The sequence below is a fragment of the Rhinoraja longicauda genome, chromosome 34, assembly GCF_053455715.1.
Source record: "Rhinoraja longicauda isolate Sanriku21f chromosome 34, sRhiLon1.1, whole genome shotgun sequence".
NCBI classification, from domain to species: domain Eukaryota; kingdom Metazoa; phylum Chordata; class Chondrichthyes; order Rajiformes; family Arhynchobatidae; genus Rhinoraja; species Rhinoraja longicauda.
In genome coordinates, this window is record NC_135986.1 from 14256213 (window position 1) to 14269900 (window position 13688).

The following is a 13688-nucleotide window of genomic DNA, read 5'->3' on the forward strand; positions in this document are numbered from 1 at the left end:
AAACAATCGCTCTATTATAACATTAAACTCCGCAGGAAGGGGACTACCAACCAAGTCTGTTTTGTTGTTTTACCTCCCGTTACCAGGTCCTGATACCATTTATTTATTTATTTCTTTGTAAAATTACTATTGCACCTCATGCTTGTAATAGGTCCAAAAACGTAGACCACGTCTTTTGGAATTGGTCTGCTTTACCTGCTAAGAGGAATCTCATCTCTTCCAAATGTAGTGTTTCAAACATATTTGATATCCACATTTTTATTGTTGGTGTGGGCGCATTTTTCCAGAATTTCAGTATGAGCTTTTTTCCCATTATTAGCCCTTAATTAAATAAATTCTTCTGAAACACGTTTAATTCAGGGTTACCTTCCGATATTCCAAAAATGATCCATTCTGGTTTTGGTACCAGTTTTATTTTGATTAATTTTGAAAAAATATCAAATATTTCATACCAGAATTTTTGGATTTTTGTACAAAAAACAAAAGAATGCGCTATAGTAGCTTCTTGACACAGACATTTATCACAAATTGGTGAAACATTCGGGAAGATTTTATTTAATTTAGTTTTTGAATAATATAATCTATGTAATGTTTTGAATTGGATGAGCGTATGTCGTACGTTGATCGAACATTTATGCACCTGTAGTGAATGATTATCCCAACTCTCTTTTGAAATTTTTATAGCTAAATCTTGTTCCCAGTCTCTTCTAATTCCATCTGTTGTGGGTATTGCTATGTTTAAAATGATATTATATAAATACGATATTAGATTAGCTGATTCCGCCTTTGTCTTCATTGCTTCATCCAGTAAGTCGGAAGGCATATTATAATAATCTTTTGTATATTTTTTCAGATAATCACGAATTTGAAGATATTTAAAATATTGGTTATTTTTCAAATTATATTTCAGTTGTATTTGTTGAAATGATAGTAATTTTCCCAATTCATACAAATCTTCGAGCGATTTGATTCCCATTCTTTCCCATTGTATAAATGATTTGTCTATAATTGATGGTTTAAACGATGGATTATTGACTATTGGTATTAAAAGAGATAAGTTTCTTAATTTTAGATTCTGTTTTATTTGTTTCCATGTTCTAATTGTGCTATGTATAATTGGATTTTTATTATAATTTTTATTATTCAGATTTATTGGTGAGAGGATAGTCGCTCCTATATTACTCGGGGAGCAGTCCCCTTTTTCCATTAAGATCCAAGCCGCCTGATGGGCAGAATTGTCCAGCAGGTGAATCATATTTTTAATATTTACTGCCCAATTATAATACATAAAGTTAGGGAGCGCTAGACCCCCCAACTCTTTTCGTTTATTAAGGTGTGCTATTTGTATTCTATGGGATTTATAATCCCATATAAAATTTGTAATGTCTGAGTCCAATTTTTTGAAAAACCTTTTAGGGAGATATATAGGTATTGATTGAAATAGGTATAGGATTTGTGGTAAGAAAATCATTTTTATAGCATTTATTCTGCCTATTAAGGACATCGGAAGTGTTTTCCAGAATTTAATCAAATTATTTAATTTCTTAAGTAAGGGATTATAATTGGCTTTAAACATATCCTGGTAATTTCTAGTAATTTCAATTCCCAAATATTTGAATTTTTCTGTAGCTATTTTAAAAGGGAATTTCCGGAGGTGTGTTGAGTCTTTTGGATTTATCGACATAATTTCACTTTTGTTCCAATTTATTCTATATCCTGAAAAGGATCCAAAATCCTCAATTAAATTTAATATGTTTGGTATACTAATTTGTGGTTTTGTGATGTACAGTAGTACATCATCGGCATATAGGGATATTTTGTTATTCGTATATTTTGTATTATAACCATAAATATCCGAGTGTGTTCTTATTTTTTCAGCAAGGGGTTCAATTACCAAAGCGAATAACAACGGTGATAATGAACATCCTTGTCTATTGCCCCTTGATAGTTCAAATTTCGAGGATAATATATTATTCGTTAATATTCTAGCCGTAGGTTTGTTATATAATAATTTTATCCATGCGATAAAGTTCTCTCCCAATTGAAATTTTTGCAATACTTTAATCATATAATCCCATTCTACTTGATCAAACGCTTTTTCTGCATCCAGTGAGATGATAGATAACTCTTGGTCATGAGGTTTATGTGAGTGCATTATGTTAAGCAAACGTCTCAAATTATTGAATGAGTGTCTCTTAGATATAAATCCTGTTTGATCCTCATTTATTAGTCTACTAACGTACCTGCTTAGTCTACTGGCTAGTGTTTTCGCTATTATTTTTTGATCCGTATTTAACAAAGCAATAGCTCTATATGATCCTGGTTCTTCTATATTTTTATCTTTTTTAAGTATTAATATAATCGTTGATTCTGCTAGTGTTTCAGGTAAGCTTTGCTCTTTAAAAGCATATGTATACATTTTCTGTAATCGTGGAATAACTATGTCGTAAAATGCTTTATAAAATTCATTGCTGAATCCGTCTGGTCCTGGTGTTTTTCCATTCTTTAGTGTTTTTATTGTGTCTTCTATCTCCTTCGAAGTAATTTGTGCTCCCAGTTCCTCTTGTTCCCTCAGTGCTAATTGTGGTAGGTTACAATTATCTAGGAATTCTGAAATTTTATTATTGTCTATTAACGTTTTAGATGTGTATAGATTCTGGTAAAATTGAGCAAATCTTTTATTAATATCCTTGGGTAATGTTAATAATTCCCCTCTATCTGATTTAATCTTTAGTATTGCATTTTCTTTTTCCCGTTTTTTCAATTGGCGTGCTAGAAGTTTGTGGGGTTTGTCCCCAAATTCGAAGTGTTCTTGTTTTATAATTTGAAATAGTGTTATAACTTTCTCTGACAATAATTTATTTAGCTTGAATTTCAATAATAGGATTTTATTATGTTTATCCATAGTTGGATCTTTAGCATTATCTGTATCTAATTGTTTTATTTGTTCTTCTAAATGTCTTTGATCATTCTTATTCTTTTTATTTTGATAAGCTTGAAATGAAATAATGACTCCTCTAATAAATGCTTTGAAGGATTCCCATAATAACGTGGGGGATATATCTGGTGTATCATTTATCTCAAAAAATAGGTCCATCTGTTTTTTTAGATATATACTCCCTTGTGGGTCTTTTAAAATTTGCGAGTTAAACCTCCAAAATGATTTATTCATAGACATTCCTTCTAATTTTAAAACAAAAGTTAACGGAGAGTGGTCTGAGATCGCATTTATGTGGTATTTAGGGTTCATAGAATGCGGAATTAATTTTGTATCCACAAGAAAATAGTCTATCCGTGAGTATGTTTTATGCACCGTTGAATAAAACGAATAATCCCTTCCCGTCGGATTTGCAATCCTCCACACATCTGCTATATTTGTGTTTTCCATATATGTGTGTAAGAGTTCACTGGTTTTAGATTTCAGATGTTGTGTTAGCAGTCGCAATTTTTAGCTCCTCTGGAAAAATCGCGAATTTTCGCGTTAAAATCGGGTCTGGAAGTCGGTATCGTTTTTAAAACTTACCGGAGTCTCATGTCGCGGTGCTGAGTAAGCGACGTGAATTTAACGGAGGGAAAGTCATTTTAAATGAAAAGTACGTCTCCAGGTCAGAGCCCACATAGGAAAGTTATAAAACAACTGCTGAAGACTCAGGAACATCAAGAAACTGCAAAACAGACCTCTGGAGTGGACTCTGGAATGGCTACACGATCTAAGACTGAGATGACCACAAAAGAGAAAACCGAAATGGAGGAGTTAAAGAACTCGGTAAGAGAATTGAAAAATGATTTGAAAGCTGGAAACTTAAATTTGATTGCTGGTAATGAAAAAATACTTGCGGGCATTGGTGCTCTGCAAAAAAAAGTTGATGATGTGCAAGAAGAATTAACGGGGAAAATTAATAAGGTGGCAGAAGAGACCATAAAGATGTTTGAGGCCGTGCATGAAACTGTCTCCGCAAATGGAACTGCAGTGAAAGATATGGAAGCTGTTGTGGAAGAGATGACAGGAGACATGCAGGCAATGAAGTTAGAAATAGACAGCCTCAAGAGCCAACTTACAAAAGTCTCTGATAAATGTGTTGACCTAGAAGCCCGCGCAAGACGTCAAAATATACGAATACGTGGTGTAAAAGAGTTCACTGCCAACCTAATTAAACATGTACTCAATCTACCTGAGGCACCTGTAATTGAAGTAGCTCATCGACTACCCAGATTTAAACCAAGATCTCAAGGAGAACATGCATACCCACGACAGATCATAGTCAAATTTCGGGATATCCTAATAGTGGAAGCGCTGATGAAAAAAATTAAATACGGAGAGAAGATGATGTACAGAAATGATTCTATTAAACTCCTACGGGACTACCCTTACGAGATTGTGCAAAAGAGAAGAAAGTTCTCACAGACAAGAGAAGTTCTTTACGGTGTCAAGGGTGTCATAGTTGGAGTGTATTATCCGGCCAGAATGCGTATCACTTTCCTGGGAATGTCAAAAACATTCACTAATTCGGTAGAATCTCTTAAATACGCTCAAGAAATCGTGGCCAAGGCAGCGACAATTGAAGATAGATCACCAAGACGTCAAGAACAAATTAACTTGCTTATTTCCCCAACAAGAATATCACAAGAAAAGTGAAATAAGCGAACAACTCCATTCTTTAAAAATTAATACACGCAACAGACTTTCCATGAGACGTGTCTAGACATTATTATCTCCCCTTGAACATTGTGGAATCTAATTCAAGGACTCTCTGTGCTCAAACGAGGCAAGACTGATAACATGGGAAGGACGTTTTGCTGAGCTGAGCTGAGAGCGAAAAACATTATATGGTTTATATAGTTTTACAAAATATAGAGAATTAATAACAATTAATAATTAACAATATTAATATAGAAATAGCAATTGGAACTGTTAAAAATGTGTTGCCTGCCTCATAACGCAGACAACAGTAATCAACAGTAATCACAAAAGTTCCGCAGCTCGAGAGGGGAGGAGACTCAGGCACCTGGCACAATTCCAGGAGGCTGAATCCGGTTAACCCTTTCAGCGTACAGCTCACTCTTAACAATACTAAAATCAATTATAAATAGTTAAGAGATAAAGAGTGAGGAAGATATGTAACTGAATACATGATTAGATTTGATAAGTCGGAATGAAACATATATATATACTGCAATTGGGTGAAATAGAACTGATTTGGAAACGGAACCGACCCCCTAGGTTTTAGGTAATAAAGGCAGAGGGGCTAACCTCACAACATCTACGCCGGAAGCGATATTGATGTCGTACACCACAGACGAGTGGTCCACTCACTACGGTGTCCTAAACTTAGACACCGTAAATTTATTTGATATACTTTTTTTTTGTATCACACTATGTCACATCTATGTGTTTTTCTTTCAAGGACAATCGCGGAGGGGAACTACCAAGGAAGTCTATAATATAAATGCCCCCAAAACTATAAATGTCCTGAGATATGGATGCACCATAATAAATAAGGTCATTAAAATTGGTAAAAATGTATGACGACAATCAAAAGAAAATGGGAGGAATCAGACTATGTAGTTGGAATATAAGGGGTATTAATGAACCTATTAAAAGGGGCAAGATACTAGCTCAGTTGAAATCATACAACACGGACATTTCGTTTTTACAGGAAACGCATCTTAGACATCAAGATCAGACGAGACTGAGGGCGAATTGGATAGGCCAAACATTTCACTCTTCATTTACTTCCAAATCTAGAGGCACTGCAATCATTATTCGTAAAGGAATTCCATTTAAATCAAAGAATACTATATCAGATAAGGAAGGGAGATACCTTATAGTAGCAGGAGAGATCAATAATACGCCAATTACGCTGGTAAACATATATGCGCCTAATTTTGATAACCCTCAGTTTTTTAATAAAATTCTGAATATAATTGCAGAATTTAATTATCAAAATGTTATAATTGGAGGAGATTTTAACTGTGTTTTAGACCCTTATCTAGATAAATCGATGCAAAAAAAAAAAGGTAATCTGAAACAGCTGATCAATATTGACAGGAACTTATTTGAGACTCTTTTTTTCTATGGTTTGGCATCGCCTTTAATACGACAGGGACTATTAGAAAACAAAACCTTGGATCTACAGTCAGCTTACAATCAAGCTTGTATAATTAGTGTAAAAAAATAACTGCAGATGCTGGTACAAATCAAAGGTATTTATTTCACAAAATGCTTGAGTAACTCAGCAGGTCAGGCAGCATCTCAGGAGAGAAGGAATGGGTGATGTTTCAGGTCGAGACCCTTCTTCCAGGGCCGTCTTAATGCATGGGCCTGATGGGCACTTGCCCGGGGCCCCACGAGCATATGGGCCCCATGCTGATTCAAGATTCAAGATTCAAGATATCTTTATTTGTCATCCAAAAAAACAAGTTTTTTGGACGAAATTTCGTCACCCACAGTCCAACAATAAGAGCAATAAAATAAGCAAATTACACAACCCCAACCAACACAAAACCCCCCAAAAAGAAACATCCCTCACAGTGAGTCTCCTCCAGTCCCCTCCTCACTGTGATGGAAGGCCAGAATGTCTTTTTCTCTTCCCCTGCCGTCTTCTCCTGCGGTCAGGCTGTTGTCGTTGCCATGTTCCAGGCTGCGCCGGACGGTGAAATGTCCGCAACGGGCCGACCCAAGCCCCGCTGTAAGTCGGGGCAGTCGGGGCTCCCGACATTGAAGCCCCCGCCGAGCAGAGAAAATTCCGTGGCCTATTTCAGGCCGCGCCGGACGGTGAAATATCCGCGGCGGGCCGACCCAAGCCCCGCGATCCGAGGCGGGCGAACACGCTGCCGCTGCCGGAGCTCCCGATGTCGGCATCCACGCGGCCCGAGCCTAAGGCGAGTCGCAGCCGCTCCCGCAGCCTCCGAGAACGGCCGGCTCCGCTGATGGTGAGTCTGGTCCGCGGGCTCTGCGAACCAGAGCCCTGGAGGCCGCCAGCTCCAGGAGTTGGGCCGATGGTAGACCGCAGCAGGAACGGAGACACGGCCCAGAACACAAAGGTCGGGTCTCCGTTCGGAAGGGACACATATTTACAATGTTACAGTTCCCCCCCTCCCCCCCACATACACACATAGTACACAAACACAAAAACACCACATCACAACTACAATTAAGACAACAAAAACAACAAAAACACAAAGACAAATGGACTGCAGGTAAGCCGCAGCTGCTAGGGCAGCGCCGCCATCTGTGTATGTTAAGTGACTTGCAATAAATAAATATTACTTTAAAAATGTAGGTTCAATAAGTGCTTTTTTCGCAACATTTTCGGTCCTTAAGTGTTTTTTTCGCAACTTTTTCCATTCCTAAATGCTTCTCACAGCGATCTGTTTCGCAACAATTAGCTCCCTAAGTGGTATGCTTTTCCATCCCTAAGTGCTTCTCACAGCGATCTGTAAGTGCTTTTCGCCACAATGTAGCAGCCTAAGTCCATCGCTATGTGCTTTTCGGTAAGTGCTTTTCGCCGGCACGAAGGGGGGGGGGGGCTGGTAGGGAAAGGGGGGTGGGGGAGAGTAACGGTGGGGGCGACGGGGAGGGTGGGAGGAGGAGAGAGTGGGGGTGGGAGGAGGCAGAGTGGGACTGGGGAGGGGGGCAGCAAGGGTGGGGGTTGGTGGTGGGGGGAAGAGAGAGTGGGGGAAATGGGGGTGCTGGGGAAAGGGGGGTGGCGGAGAGTAACAGTTGGTCTGGGGAGAGAAAATGGGGGGGTCTGAGAATGGGCACTGGGTAGGGGGACAACAGGGGTCGTGAAATTGTGTTTAGGATTTTTCTTCAGAGCCCCACTCATGCACTCCATTCCCCCCTTAATCCCCCTTAAAACTCCCCCAGAACTGTGCTGCATTAATTTAAATTGGTTTCAGGGGTTTTTTTTTAAGAGCCCCACTCACCCACTCCATCCACACCCCCTCAACTCCACTTATCATCCCACCCCCCACAACCCACCTCATCCCCCCTTATCCTCTTCTCACCCACTTCATCCCCCAGCCCCCTAATCCCCCCCTCTCTTCCACCCTCCATTCACGCAATTCATCCTCCCTGAACCCCCTTTGAAACTCCCCCAAACCTCTACTGCATTGGTCTAACACTCAGCCACTCCATCCCCCCGCGTCCCGGGTGGGGGCAGGGGAGGGGCAAGTGGGGGTGGCTAGGGGGGGTGGAGTGGGTCAGTAGGGGGAGAGATAAGGTGGGTTGAGGGTGCTACAATACACGAGAGGCTTTGAGTCCAGGCCTCACTCAATCATACCCTCTCCCCTTCCCTGTTCCCCCTCTACGAGGAATGGGCCCAACGGGTCCACTTGGTCTAGTACTAAACTATAAATATTTGCTGCAATGTTATTGTGTTACAAATGGACATTGTGATTTGTCTCTGATTTAGTATCCCCGGGTTAGTATCGCAGTCACCTCTGCCACCTCACTTGCATGTAGGCGTATGTGTATGGATCTCATGCTGTATAACGTAATTTAGCGTTTTTGTTACGTCACTTCAACTCAGTTGACATTACTCACATTAGACCTAATTTTCAAGCCTCGTGTATTGTTCAAATGTTTATCATGTTGATTAGTTGTTGCTGTACAGCATGTTTTTAATGTTTCAACACCGATTTTGTTGGAAGTGCCAATAAAATAAATATATGTTTAATTTTATCGACCATTTACATTTTTATTCCTGTGAGTAGTTGTCGTAGGGGCCCCAGTACACTGCTTTGCCCGGGGCCCATAATGCTGTAAAGACGGCCCTGCCTTCTTCAGACTGCTGTCAGGGGGGCGGGACAAAGGAAGGATATAGGTGGAGACAGGAAGATAGAGGGAGAACTGGGAAAGGGGAAGGGAAGAGAGGGACAGAGGAACTATCTAAAGTTGGGGAAGTCAATGTTCTGGGCGGCAAGCTGCCGAAGCGAAATATGAGGTGCTGTTCCTCCAATTTCTAGTGGGCCTCACTATGGCACTGGAGGAGGCCCATGACAGAAAGGTCAGACTGGGAGTGGGAGGGGGAGTTGAAGTGCTCAACCACCAGGTGATCAGGTTGGTTAAGGCGGACTGAGTGAAGGTGTTGAGCGAAACGATCACCGAGCCTGCGTTTGGTTTCGCCGATGTAAAGAAGTTGACATCTAGAGCAGCAGATACAATAGATGAGGTTGGAGGAGGTGCAGGTGAACCTCTGTCTCACCTGGAAAGACTGTTTGGGTCCTTGGATGGAGTTGAGGGAGGAGGTAAAGGGACAGGTGTTGCATCTCCTGCGGGTTGCAGGGGAAAGTGCCTGGGGATGGGGTGGTTACTCAATCAAGCTTACTCATTAGACTTGGCTCAGAGAAATTCAGATGCTTATGGCTCATTTAATGTGTATTCTGCTGCAACTATTACTGTATACAAGCCTAGTCACTCCAGTCTTTCAACATACGACAGTCCCGCAATTCCAGGAATTAACCGAGTAAACCTATGCTGCACGCCCTCAATAGCAAGAATATCCTTCCTCAAATTTGGAGACCAAAACTGCACACAGTAGTCCAGGTGTGGTCTCACTAGTGCCCTGTACAACTGCAGAAGGACCTCTTTGCTCCTATACTCAACTCCTCTTGTTATGAAGGCCAACATTCCATTGGCTTTCTTCATTGCCTGCTGTACCTGCATGCTTCCTTTCAGTGAATGAAGCACTAGGACACCCAGAGCTTGTTGAATGTCCCCTTTTCTTAACTTGACACCATTCAGATAATAATCTGCCTTCCTATTCTTATCACCAAAGTGGATAACCTCACACTTATCCACATTTAACTGCATCTGCCATGCATCCGCCCACTCACACAACCTGTCCAAGTCACCCTGCAACCTCACAGCATCTTCCTCACAGTTCACACTACCACCCAGCTTTGTATCATCTGCAATTTTTTTAATGGTACTTTTAATCCCTTTATCCAAGTCATTAATGTATATTGTAAATAGCTTTCTGAAAGTCAAGGTACACCACATCCACCGGCTCTCTCCTGTCAATTTTCCTAGTTACATCCTCAAAAAATTCCAGAAGATTAGTCAAGCATTATTTCCCCTTCGTAAATCTATGCTGACTCGGAACGATCCTGTTACTGCTGTCCAAATGCTCCGCAATTTTGTCTTTTATAATTGACTCCAGCATCTTCCCCACCACTGATGGCAGACTAACTGGTATATAATTTCCCGTTTTCTCTCTCCCTCCTTTCTTAAAAAATGGGATAACATTATCTACCCTCCAATCCACAGGAACTGATCCTGAATATATAGAACATTGGAAAATGATCACCAATGCGTCCACCATTTCTAGAGCCACCTTAAGTACCCTGGGATGCAGACCATCAGGCCCTGGGGATTTATCAGCCTTCAGTCCCATCAGTCTACCCAACACAATTTCCTGCCAAATGTGGATTTCCTTCAGTTCCTCTGTCAACCTAGGATCTCTGGCCACTAGAAAATCTGGGAGATTGTTTGTATCTTCCTTAGTGAAGACAGATCCAAAGTACCGTTTCAACCTGTCTGACATTTCCTTGTTCCCCATAATAAATTCCCCTGCTTCTTTCTTCAAGGGACCCACATTTGCCTTGACTATTTGTTTCCTCTTCACATACCTAAAAAAGCTTTTACTATCCTCCTTTATATTATTGGCTAGCTCATCCTCGTACCTCATCTTTTTTCCCGTATTGCCTTTTTAGTTATGTTTTGTTGCTCTTTAAAAGAGTCCCAATCCTTTGGCTTCCCACTCTTCACTGCTACGTTGTACTTCTTCTCTTTTATTTTTATGCTGTCCTTGACTTCCCTTTTCAGCCACGGGTGCCTCTTACTCCCCTTAGAATCTTTCCTCCTCTTGGGAATAAATTGATCCTGCAACTTCTGCATTATTCCCAGGAATACCTGCCATTGCTGTTTCACCGTCTTCCCTGCTAGGGCCTCCTTCCAGTCAATTCTGGCCAGCTCCTGCCTCATGCCTCTGTAATTCCCTTTGCTATACTGTAATACTGACACTTCCGGTTCTCCCTCTCAATTTGTAGAGTAAAACTTATCATATTGTGATCACTTCCTCCTAATGGCTCTTTTACCTCGAGTCCCCTTATCAGATCAGGTTAATTGCACAACACTAAGTCCAGAATTGCCTTTCCCCTGGTCGGCTCCTGTACAAGCTGTTCTAAGAATCCATCTCGGAGGCACTCCACAAACTCTCTTTCCTGGGGTCCATTACCAATCTGATTTTCCCAGTCTACCTGCATGTTGAAATCTCCCATAACCACCGTAGCATTACATTTGTGACATGCCAATTTTAGCCCTTGATTCAACTTGCACCCTATATCGAGGCTAATGTTTGGGGGCCTGTAGATAACTCCCATTAGGGTCTTTTTACCCTTAGAATTACTCATTTCTATCCATACTGATTCTTTATCTCCTGATTCTATGTCACTCCTTGCAAGGGAGTGAATATCATTCTTTACCAACAGAGCGACCCCACCCCCTCTGCCCACATGTCTGCCTTTTCTATACGTTGTGTACCCATGAATATTCAGTTCCCAGCCCTGGTCCTCTTGTAGCCATGTCTCTGTGATTCCCACAACATCATACTTGCCAATGTCTAACTGAGCCTCAAGCTCATCCACTTTATTTTTTATACTTTGCGCATTTAAATACAACACTTTAACTTCGGTATTCACCTCCCCTCTCACACGGGTCACAATTGGCCCTGACCTTACTCTCTTATCCCATCTAGAACTTCCCTTCCCATTTATTCGAGAGTCCTTTGCAATTTCTCCTGTATTTGTTTCCCCTTTAACTCCATCTTCATATTGCCAATTTGTCAACCACTCCCCCCCACTACTTAGTTTAAAGCCACACATGTAGCACTAGCAAACCTGCCTGCCAGAATGTTGGTTCCCCTGCTGTTAAGGTGCAACCGTCCCTGTTGTACAGGTCACCCCTACCCCAGAAGAGATCCCAGTCTAGAAATCTAAATCCCTGCTCCCTGCGCCAGCCCCTCAGCCAGACATTCATATCCCCGATCTCTCTGTTCCTGCCCCCACCAGCACGAGGTACAGGTAACAGTCCAGAGATAAACACCCTCGACGTCCTACTTCTCAGTCTTCTTCCTAACTCTCTAAACTCACGTTGCAGTACCTCCTTCCTCTTCCTCCCAATGTCGTCCGTGCCCACGTGCACAACTACTTCCGGTTGATCGCCTTCCCTCGCTAGGATGTTCTGAAGCGGGTCCATGATGTCTTGAACCCTGGCACCAGGGAGGCAACAGACCATCCTCAAGTCCCGCCTGCTGTCACAGAATCTACTGTCCGTACCTCGGACAATGGAGTCACCCACTACTATGGCTCTTCCTGACTTCGGTCTCCCCGGTCGAGTCTCCTTGCCTGGATTAGAGCCACCAACCTGTCCGCCGCTCGGACTGGAAGCGTCTCTGCCCCGACAGCTCCCAAGAGGGTGTACCTGTTTGCAATAGGCACAGCCACCGGGGTCCCCTGTAGTCCACGGTCACTGGCCTATGAAACGGTCTCCCACCTTTGGTTGACTTGGACCCTTGGCGTGACAGCCTGACAGTAGGTCCTGTCCAGGAAACTTTCGCATTCCCGGATGGCCCTGAGGTCATCCAGCTGCTTTTCAACACCACCACACGTTCATTCAAGAACTCAGCTGGGCACAGTTCTTGCAGGTGTATTGAAAGATATAAGATTATTAAGGGATTGGACACGTTAGAGGCAGGAACCATGATCCCAATGTTGGGGGAGTCCAGATCCGGGGCCACAGTTTAAGAATAAGGGGTAGGCCATTTAGAACGGAGATGGGGAAAACTTTTTCAGTCAGAGAGTTGTAAATCTGTGGAATTCTCTGCCTCAGAAGGCAGTGGAGGCTAATTCTCTCAATGCTTTCAATAGAGAACTAGATAGACCTCTTAAAGATAGTGGAGTCAGGGGGTATGGGGAGAAGGCGGGAAAGGGGTTCTGATTGTGAGATCAGCCATGATCACATTGAATGGCGGTGCTGGCTCGAAGGGCCAAATGGCCTACTCCTGCATCTATTGTCTATTTAATGTCCTGGTAGTGCAGCTCATACAGTGGTCTGATGGTGACACCTGTGTCTGCATCATGCTGGGAGTTGCAAAGCCCATGCAATGCACGTATTTAAATGCCCGTACCTGTAAAATCCACTGGTGTTTTGTTTGTTGGCCTGTATCTTCACATTGCAAAATCCTACAGTGCAACGACCCGTGTTGTAAGGTCTGTGTGCTCACAGTGCAACAGCCCACGTTGCAAGGGCCTGTGTGCTCACAGTGCAACGGCCCGCGTTGCAAGGCCCTGTGTCCTCACAGTGCAACGGCCCGCGTTGCAAGGGCCTGTGCCCTCATAGTGCAACGGCCCGTGTTGTAAGAGTCTGTCCTCAAGAGTCAAGTCATGACTGTTTTGTTGTCAGATACTGTATCCTGAAACCAAACAGTGAAATTCTTTCTTGCAGCAGCAAAACAGATATGTAAACAATGTACTCTGCAATCGGCATAATAACCAACAAGTGTGAAGTTCAGGAGATAAAAAGAACAAACAATAACAGTGCAAAGACAAATTTAATTGTCCCAAGTCTAAGTAGCTATGGAGCTTAGTTGGAGTTTTAGTGTTTAATAGCCAGATGATGTTGT